Source organism: Abrus precatorius, unplaced genomic scaffold (genome assembly GCF_003935025.1).
Source record: "Abrus precatorius isolate BTA unplaced genomic scaffold, Abrus_2018 Scaffold7, whole genome shotgun sequence".
NCBI classification, from domain to species: Eukaryota; Viridiplantae; Streptophyta; class Magnoliopsida; order Fabales; family Fabaceae; genus Abrus; species Abrus precatorius.
In genome coordinates, this window is record NW_020874417.1 from 9,694,233 (window position 1) to 9,704,160 (window position 9,928).

Here is a 9,928-nt window from a genome sequence, read left to right on the forward strand (position 1 = left end):
ATTAAAAATTCAAATAAAAAATTTAATTCAAAATGGAAGAAAATTATAAAACAATAATTAATTAGTTAAAAGAGAAAATCATTTCATATAATTCTTAAATTTGAATTCAATTCAAAACATGGAAGAAAATTATAAAACAATTGTTAATTAGTTAAAAGAGAAAATTATTCCATGTAATTCTTCAATTTGAATGGTCAAATTAGTAATTGATGACTTATGTAATGAGTTTTGTCATTCTCACAATGATTTTTTTTTTTCCCCCATCTTTCTTGACTTTTATTGTTATTTGTTGGTTTTTATCATTATTTTGTATATTTGACTATAACTCTTTTGTAATCTTATTTGATTATGGTGGAGTTGTTTCTTTAGTATGGCCATTTTTACTTTTCATGTCAAAGAGTTTGTCCATATTAAAAAAAATTATACCTATTTTCTATTTGTGATATCATATTTTTTGCTAAGTATTTGTTATTATTCTTTGCAAATTGGTAAGTTTTATTTTTGTTGCATTTATTATGATTTTGGTATTATATTATTATCTCCGTCAAAGTCAAAGTAGCGTCAAGCTCCTTGATTTAGGAGTGTTTCGTTTGCATGAGTGATGGTAGTAAATATAAATAAGATGATTAGTTTGAACTTATCACATGTGAAAGAAAAAATGAAATATTTACTCTTAGTAAAAGAAAAAAAGCATCTTCATATCTTTCTGCTAAATTTCATATCAAATGAAGAATGAGGCTTTAAGCATCAACAAGTGTGTGATTTTATTTAAAAAATTTATAGATGACAATGTTTATAATCACATTGCTAGAAAGATATATGCTAGAATTTTGTAGGAGAAGATGAAATTTGTGAATATCTTTAAGTTAAGAAAATAATAATTATACTAATTGAATTGCTTTATAAATTTGAAGTACACAAAAGAAACTCCCTTAACAAATCACTTGAAGGATTTTTAAAGGCTCCTTAATTAGATGTCAAAAATGGACCTCAAGTTTGATGATGAAACTTTGAGACTATTATTATTGCTATCTCTACTTCAATATTATAAGATATTTAAGTTTTCCATTATAAGATGAGCCTCCAATGGTATTGTCTCTTTGAAAATGGCAAAAGGTAGTATTTGTAATGAGAAAAAAGGTACATTTTATTCTAAGGTGTTGGTCCCTAATTGACTAAGTTAGAAAACAAAATTAAAAAATATTAGAGAAAAAACAAGAGTAAGTCTAATTTAAGATATAAGAATGTGAAGTGATATTATCATCGCAAAATTGAGTACCTACTAAAGAATTACTTATTTGGAAAAATAATAACAAATGCAAGAAAGGAAGGTAAATGATCATGATAATAATAATTGTGTTACTACTAGTACCAATAATGATCTTATATTATTCACTATGACCATAAGTTTATTAATATTTTATTTTATCCAAAAAGGACATGTTTATAGGATTAAAAAATGTTGAATTAACAATGTTTTTATTGCATGGTTGGTAAGCACATTAAAATATTTTGTCAAAAGCATCATCGCTCAAGAAAATCAAAGTGGTTTGATTTGATGCATTTTGATATTTGTAGTCCATTAAGAGTAAAGTCATTTAATAGTGCACTTTATTTTGTTACTTTTATTTACTATTGTTCTATGATACTTTAAATCTATGCTTTAAAGCAAAAAATGAAGTGCTTAAAAAGTTTAAATGATTCCAAACTTTGGTTGAGAGATAATTAAGTAAGAAGTTCATGTATTTCTATTTACAATTTTATTTGTAAAAAGGAAAATATTTTTTTTAATAAAAATATTAATTTATATTTTAGAAAGAAGGAATTTTTTTTTAATTTTTTTACTGGATAGATCTAATCCCTGCTCCTACATACTTACAGGTGCAATATAGAATTTAAGGTCATATAATTCTATCTAAAATATTATGAAGTTGATTCGTTAATTTGAAATTTATAAAATTTAAAAAAAAATATTTTAAGACTATTTTTATTTAAAAATAAGATTATAATGTTTAAGATATAATTTAACTGTTGCAAATAACATGGTTTTACTTAATTAATAAACTAATAACTTAATTATTTGATAATCAAGAAAGAAATATTTAAAAGAAGATGTTTTGATTAATCAATGAAATAGTTATTCAATTAAAGATAATTTATAAATTCTTGTATTAGTAAGATAAAAAAATAATTTTAACTTAGTTAACAAATTAATGTTTGATAATTACATAAAAAATATTTAAAATAATATATTTTAACAAATGAAATAGTTAATTAATTCACAAATAAAAGTTATTTAACTTAAAAATATATTTTTATTACACAAGACCTAAGGTCACATTAACATACACAGGTCTTAATGATTTACAATGTGTAGTGTCAGGCTTGTGTTGGGTGTATACCTATTTTCTTTCAAAACTAATAAAGTATCCATTTAACTGCGGCATCTTTGTGCTTTGAATGTGAAGTTGTATGTTGGTTGCGGTGTGAAATAGCTTGAAATTATATATGTATAAGCTGTGTGGTTGATGTGTAAAAATTTGATGCATGTTGTGTGAATTAGAGGGTTTTAGTTGATGTCGAGTTGCAAGATATATCGCTAAAGTGAGATACTTCTCACTGTAATGAGAATGGGTCGTCCAAAACAAGACATTTTGGAGCTCTCTTGCTATAGCGAAGAGATTCTCGCTGCAACAAAAATTGACAAACAACATAAGGTTTCTACTGTCTAGTATATCTCGCTGTAGCGAGAATATCACAAGCAGAGGGGTATTTAAGGGAACTTTAGGCTAAAAACTTCATTTTCTCATCAAACCACCAACCCCTCTTACCTCCCCTATGTTCTCTCACCCTTTTCACTCGAAGAAAACCCTCTCAAGGCCAAACTTCTTCCAGATCTAAGTAAGAACTTCTACCTAGTGCAAATCTAGGTGAGTTTTACTACTTTCTTGATCTCTCTTCTCAGAACTCTCCATTTCGTGATAATAGGGAGATTTGAGGATTTAGAGCCTTATTTTTTCTTGGAAACTCACGAAAGCTTCGTTTTAAGAAATCTTATTCCAGGTAAGGGGAACTTCCCTGAGCTGGCTTTTTTATTCACTAGATGTTGAGATATCTATATGTATAATTTCATTTTAGCTGAGATTGAGTTGATATAGGGACAAATTCTAAGGTAGAATACCAAGTAGCTATGTGATTGATTGTGAAAGTTGAATTATTGTGTTGGGACATGTAGGCTGAGATATGTAGTAAAGATTGTGAAATATTTCACACCTGCTGTGAATCTTGTGTGATGGAATGAACGAATAAGTGCTGATATGATGTTATAATAAGAGTTATCAATGTTGAGTTGTTGTTCTGAATGTATGCACATTGCTAGACATTGCTAAGTTGTTAAATACATAATTGTGATTGAGCTGTATTATTATGTTGATGTTCATCATTCTAGAGCCTAGTTACATATTTAGGTAGGGTAGGCATGTATCGATTGGGTAACATGCTGAGTTGTATTATGTTGTATATTTGGATTCAAGTACTAGATAGGTCGCTCTAAGATTGGAGAATTGTAGGTTCCTTCTAGATTATTAGGACTGTGAATCCAGTTGAAACTGAGCTATTACATCTTGCATTAGATGGGTTGCATTGCTATGTTGTATGCTGAAAATGTTGAGATAATGAGCTATATGAATATTTATATTCACATTTTACTTCTATAACCATGATTGTCATTTCGTAAGCTTACCCTTGCAATTCTATCTATGTTGGTGTGTGTGTGTTTTGCAATTATCGTACTATAGTACGTGAGCAGATGTGACAGGTAATGCATCTACTTTTCAAGCTAGAAGGTCTAGCTGAGAGACGTCAGAGTTGACATATTTTTGAAAAATTGTAGCTTTAATTATTTTGTCAGTCTAGGTTTTAGTGATGAGTCTAAGACTATTTGGCTACAATTTTCAAGGAATGTAATTGTTATTCGAAAGCTTGTATTTTGAGCTCGTGTAGAGCAACTGTTGTATGTATGTATAACGAAACTAGATTGAGCACAACATTCTGATTTATAATAAATAATGATGATAAAAGATAATAAAGAGATATATATCTTAAAAGAGATATAAAAACTTACAATAATGTTGTTTAATACTGTTATTGAATTTGATACTGAGATACAAATATTGCTTTGATATAACAAAACAGAGAGGATATTGAATATATTTTAAAAGATACAAAGGAGGGTTTAGAGCTTTCAGAGTTCTTCAGAAGTGGTAGGTTTGCTGATGATTTCTTCTAAGGTAGCCTTCTTCTTTTATAGTGATATTTTTCACTATTGAAAGGTGCCATCATTTAATGTTTTACTATTCTTCCATGCTCTTATCTTGTCTTCCATTATTGTCCTTTTGGTTGATATTTTAGTCTTAGCGTGCGATATTATTGTCCTCTTGTTCGATACTTTAGTCTTGTCCTGTCTTATTTATCTGACTGGCATGTGATTCTTATTTGTCGACACTTTTTTACCGTTGTGAAAATGGAAGGTAAATCGCATAACAATCATCTTCATTCCCATTTCCCAAGTCCTCTATGTCTTCTAGGGGATTAGGGCTTTTTGCTTCATCTGGTTCGGAGGTCACTTCAGATGGCTTTGGAGATAATTGTAATAATATCTCATTAAAGTATTTTCTGTATTAGCTACAAATAACTTTGATATTAAAAAAGCCTTTTGTGCTAAAATCTCTTGTTTATCTTTTTCAGAGTTTAACAAGTTCATCGGATTTTTATATCCAGGAATCCATGGACAACTCTTTGCAGGAGTTTTTCCTTCTATTGTTAGCCATTGATCAATTCTTTGTCGACTTAATAATTCAAGATTGAACTTTGGCCACCATTTTATCTTGACAACTCTTGATATAATTGAATACTATGATATTCATGAAGTTTTGCTAAATCATATTGTCACATCATAATTCATGTCACTCCAAAGCTAGCAAAAAGGATAAAAGTTGATATTCTAGAAGAAAATTAGTAGTAGTAAAAGTATTGTAATGCTCTTTTGGCAGTTTCTAGGAATATACATACTTCTGCACCAAAATCTGTCCACCAATGATGAAACCATTTTGGGAATTTTAAAGAAATTTCTTTTTTAAACCAGATGAACCATGAATGATTCTCTGGTATAAGAAATAACATATTTCTCCAAGCTTGAATATAATCAAAATAGTTATATTGTTTGGGCTGGTAATCTAATGTAAATTTCTTGTATTGATAAAGAGATTGTCCCCATTCCTGTATTGTCAATACTTTTAATATTTTGAATTTTGAGAACACAATTTCTTGTGTTTTTGTATCTCTGTGATGTGTTAATTCTATAGACTGTAAGTCTACTAGAATTAGCTCATAATATTCTCGCCTTTGTTGTGAAGACGATGGGATATAATGACAATCTTTGGAAAATATTCTTTTAGCTATTTCATTTCTGGGTAATAAAAACCATTCCGGCTCTATTGGTAGTATGAAAAGACAGTCGTTTTTTTCATGATAGTGTTTTTCGGGTTCTAAAGGATCTCTTTTAACATAATTATGGAAAGGTAGTACCTGAAACTTGTTATTGGTGACCTCAGAAGGGGTAACTGATTTTTGTGGAGGAGTTGTTTGTAAAGCTTGTAAGGTAGTCATAACTTTCTTTTCTTTATCAGGTTTTGAGAGAGTTGGTGGGGGATCAAGTTCTTGCTTTTTCGGAAATTCATAACTGCACTAGTCATTTTTTACATTTTTCTGTAAAAATTCTCTAGTAAGATAATTAGGTAGACAATTTTTATTTTCCTTTATATGTTCAATTTCAAAATCAAAATTAGATAATAGTGCTTGCCATCTGGCAAAAATATGTTTTGAAACTAAATTTTTAACATCTTTTCGTAAAATTTGTGGAGTAGCTTTGCAATCAGTTTTTATCAAAAACTTTTTATTAAACAAATCATCTTGAAACTTTTGTAAGCATAACACTATAGATAAAATTCTTTTTTAACAATAGAATATTTTTGTTGTGCAGGATGCCAAATTCTTGAATGATATCTCACCACTTGTTCCTTCTTTTCTCCTGGCAATATTTGTTTTAATATTCCTCCATATCATAAATTTGAAGTATACGTTTCTACAATTAAGGCTGCATCAGGATGGGAAATACCTAAGCATGGAAGAGTTTTTACAATTTCTTTTACTTTTTTGATTGTATTAGTCATCTCTTCATCCTAGCTGGAGGATTTTTCCTTAGTCTTTTGTATAAATAAGCACATATTGTTCTAATATTTGGAATAAAATTTGCTGCGTAATTTAGACACCTTTAAAATACTTGTAGTGTTTTTTCTTTTATTTGGTCTGAAAATTTTTCAGCAAATTCTAAAGATCTTTACATTGGTGTTATCGATAGCTAATATATTTCAAACCCTAGAAATTTTACTTTTTTTTGAAATATTTTCATTTTCTTAGTTGAAACTACTAATCCATTTCCTTTTATTACTTCTATAAATTTATTCAAGTGTTGGATGTGTTTATGTATTCCTTTTGAAAATATTAGTACATCATCTAAGTATACTATTGAAAATTTCATATATAGATAAAATATATTATTCATAATTTCTTGAAACTCACTAGGAGCATTTTTTAATTATTGGGGCATCACATTTCATTCATAATGTCCAAAGAGTATTACAAAAGCAGTTTTATATCTATCTTCTTCTTTTACTGAAATATGATAATATCCAGATTTTATGTCAAATTTTGAAAATATTTTGACACTTATTAATCTTTTAATTAAATATTGTTTATTAGGAATTGGATATCTTATCCATTTTAAGACTTTATTTAAAGGTTTATAATTTATAACCAATCTTGGAGCACCTCGTTCTTGCTTTGAAGCCTTATTTACATAAAATCCAGTACAACTCCAAGGAGATTTTGATGATCTTATTAAACCTTTTTATAAATATTCTTCTAATTCTTTTTTACAATATTGTAATTGTTCTTTATTCATTTGTATAGGTCTAACCTTAGTAGGTATATCTTTTTCATTAAAATTATCCTTATATAGTAAATTGATTTCGTATTTTTTTTTTAATGAAAAGTATTGGATTCATATCACATATTTCTTTTTCTATTTTTTGGTTCAAAATCTTTTATAATATTTTGGACCTTAGGTGTTTTTAATTGTTGTTCTATATTTTTATATCCTATTTCTTCACTTATCATTTTAATTTGACTTTTCTTTCTTTCTATTAAATTTATTTTTGATATAGAGGCTTCTTGTAATAGATTTAGTTTTCTAATTCTAGGAGATTGTAGAAATTTAAATTCTATAGTTTTTCCTTCTATTACATTACTTATAATTCCTTCATTACTTATATTACAAGGATATAATAGTGTTAAAAAAGGTGTTCCTAGAATCATTTGATTAGTCATATTCTTAACTAATACAAATGAAGTTGTAAAGCATATTTTATTTTTACAAATTTTTGCTTTTGACAATTTATATTGTATGTGCATTTTTTATCCATTTGCTGAAGATAAATTTTCAGTTGTTTTTCATAATATTTAGTGGGTATTAATCCTTCTTGTATACAATTTATGTCTGCACCTGAATCTATTAAGGCTATCATATTAAATTTTTGGATTTTTACTATTAAAGTAATTTCACACCACCATTTATGTGTTGTCATTAAAGATAGTAATTCCATATTAAATATTTTTGGTTCCTTTTTCTTTGGATATTTGCTGGTTTGTTCTTTTAAAAATTTTTTCCTTCTAATTCTAGTAATTTAAATTCTAATATTGTTTGATTTTGTTTTAACTCATTTACTTCTTTTTTTTAAATTTTTATTTCTTCTTGTAAATCTTTTATGTTAATACTGGTCCTTAGTTGTTTAAATTTTTCGTATACATCTTCCATTTCTATTGGTTTTATTTCTATAGGTTTTTCTTCTTCTTTAGTAACCAAGTCATTAAGTTTTTTAATAAATTCATTTCTAAGAGGACCTTCTTCTGATTCCTCGATAAGAGTTATTAAAGTTTGTGTTTGATCTTTTGATATTACATTTAATTGTGGTTACATACAATCCTGACAATTACATATTCCCGGTCCTAAACAATAATTATTTTCTAATTCTGATTCATTAGAAGTGTTATCCAATTGATAAATTTTATTTTCTATGGTATTTTCTTCGTTAGAGTTTTCATGTAATACTGGTTCATATATTGGGATTGAAATTCCTGATCTAGTTATATTATCTATTTCTCTTAAATCTAAATTTATTATAGAATTGTCTATTGAATGTCTTGAGGGTTCTCTTATTATATGGTGATTTTGTATTCTAATAAAAGAAGATCTATTTATCCTTAATATTATTTTTCCATTTGTTTCTTCTATGATATCTCTTATTTTAGTATTATAAATTTTTTAAGATTCTCTATTTTCTTCTAAAATCTATTCTTCTGGAATAGTTAATTCGTCATGTCTTAGCTTTTTAGGAATTTGTATTGTACTTCTTTCTAGATTAGCTTGTATAATAGTTGTTTCATTTTTAGGAGTTTCTCTCCTAGCCTAAAATCCATAATTTACTTTTGTAATTTTGTAATATACTCTATATATTAGATGGAAAGAATCATATGAACTATCTACTATATTATCTAGTGATGTTATAAATATTTTAACAGCTTTTGGTGTATTTTCATTTGTTAAACTCAGTGAAATTAGGAAAATAATTAAAGAAAGCAGGTCCATCTTGTAGATTTGTTTCTAAAGTAGCTATTATTGAATCTTTAATTCTTAATAATTTCATACCTTTTAATAATATTAAAACAGGTAAATCTAAACCTATTTTATAATTTGGTTTGACTGCTAATTGTATTAATCCTAAATGAATAAAATTAAATCCATCTCTTTTATGTTTTTGAATTAATTGATCTTCTAGTAATTGAATTTCTTTTCTATTTTGAGTACCCGGATATGAATACTCAATCTTATGGATTTCCTCATGTTTATTAAAACACCATAAAGATTGTGTTTTGTAAACATCTTTTTCTTTAACAGAATTGACCAATTATGTAAAGATTTTTTTATTTCATCTATTGTAATTTGTTGTGGTATTGTATTTGATGTTGAAGCTCCATTCTCAGACATTTCTCTTTTTATTATTTGATTATTATATCCTAAGTTTAATCTACTCATGGTTCTTAATAAATTAGCCATTATGATAAATTAGATCTTTATGTGACAGGAACACTCTAGCTGACCAACGGATTCATGGTCATTCTTATGGACTTATTACCAAAACCACTATCTAAGCTTATCAACGCCTAAACAGTTCTCACTGCTACACTTAGATCTAATTTATTATATCTTCTTCCTATATATATATATATATAATATGCTTATGTAATTTTTGGTATTATATGAAAATATCTTTAGGGTTTTGTTATTTTGTTGATTGAGATATTGAGGTTCAATTTTTGAAAAATTATATTCTTTAAGCTATACATGTATTTTCTCATAAATAATTGAATTAGGAACGATAATGTAGGATGTTATTGATCCTTTACAAAAAGGAATCGTGACATTTAAAAGAAAAGACATTATTTAAGTTGAAACCTCTAAAGTACTAAAAATATGCCCTCTCTTCACCCTCTTTCTTCCTTATATGCCTCTCTTTCTCCCCGTGATGCGTCGATCATTCACGGTGACAAAAACTTTCATCCCTTTCTTTCTTACTCCTTAACTATTTAAGGTTGTTGCTTTTTCCTGTGACTTGACTTTCATTTTCCATTTCTAGATATTGTAGCTGCTAGGTAGGAGGTTGAAGCAACATGTCTCCAATTCCAAAGCCTGATGGTTTCACCTATGGATATGTTATCACCTGACTTTTAGTAGATAATAAAAAAGTCCGCA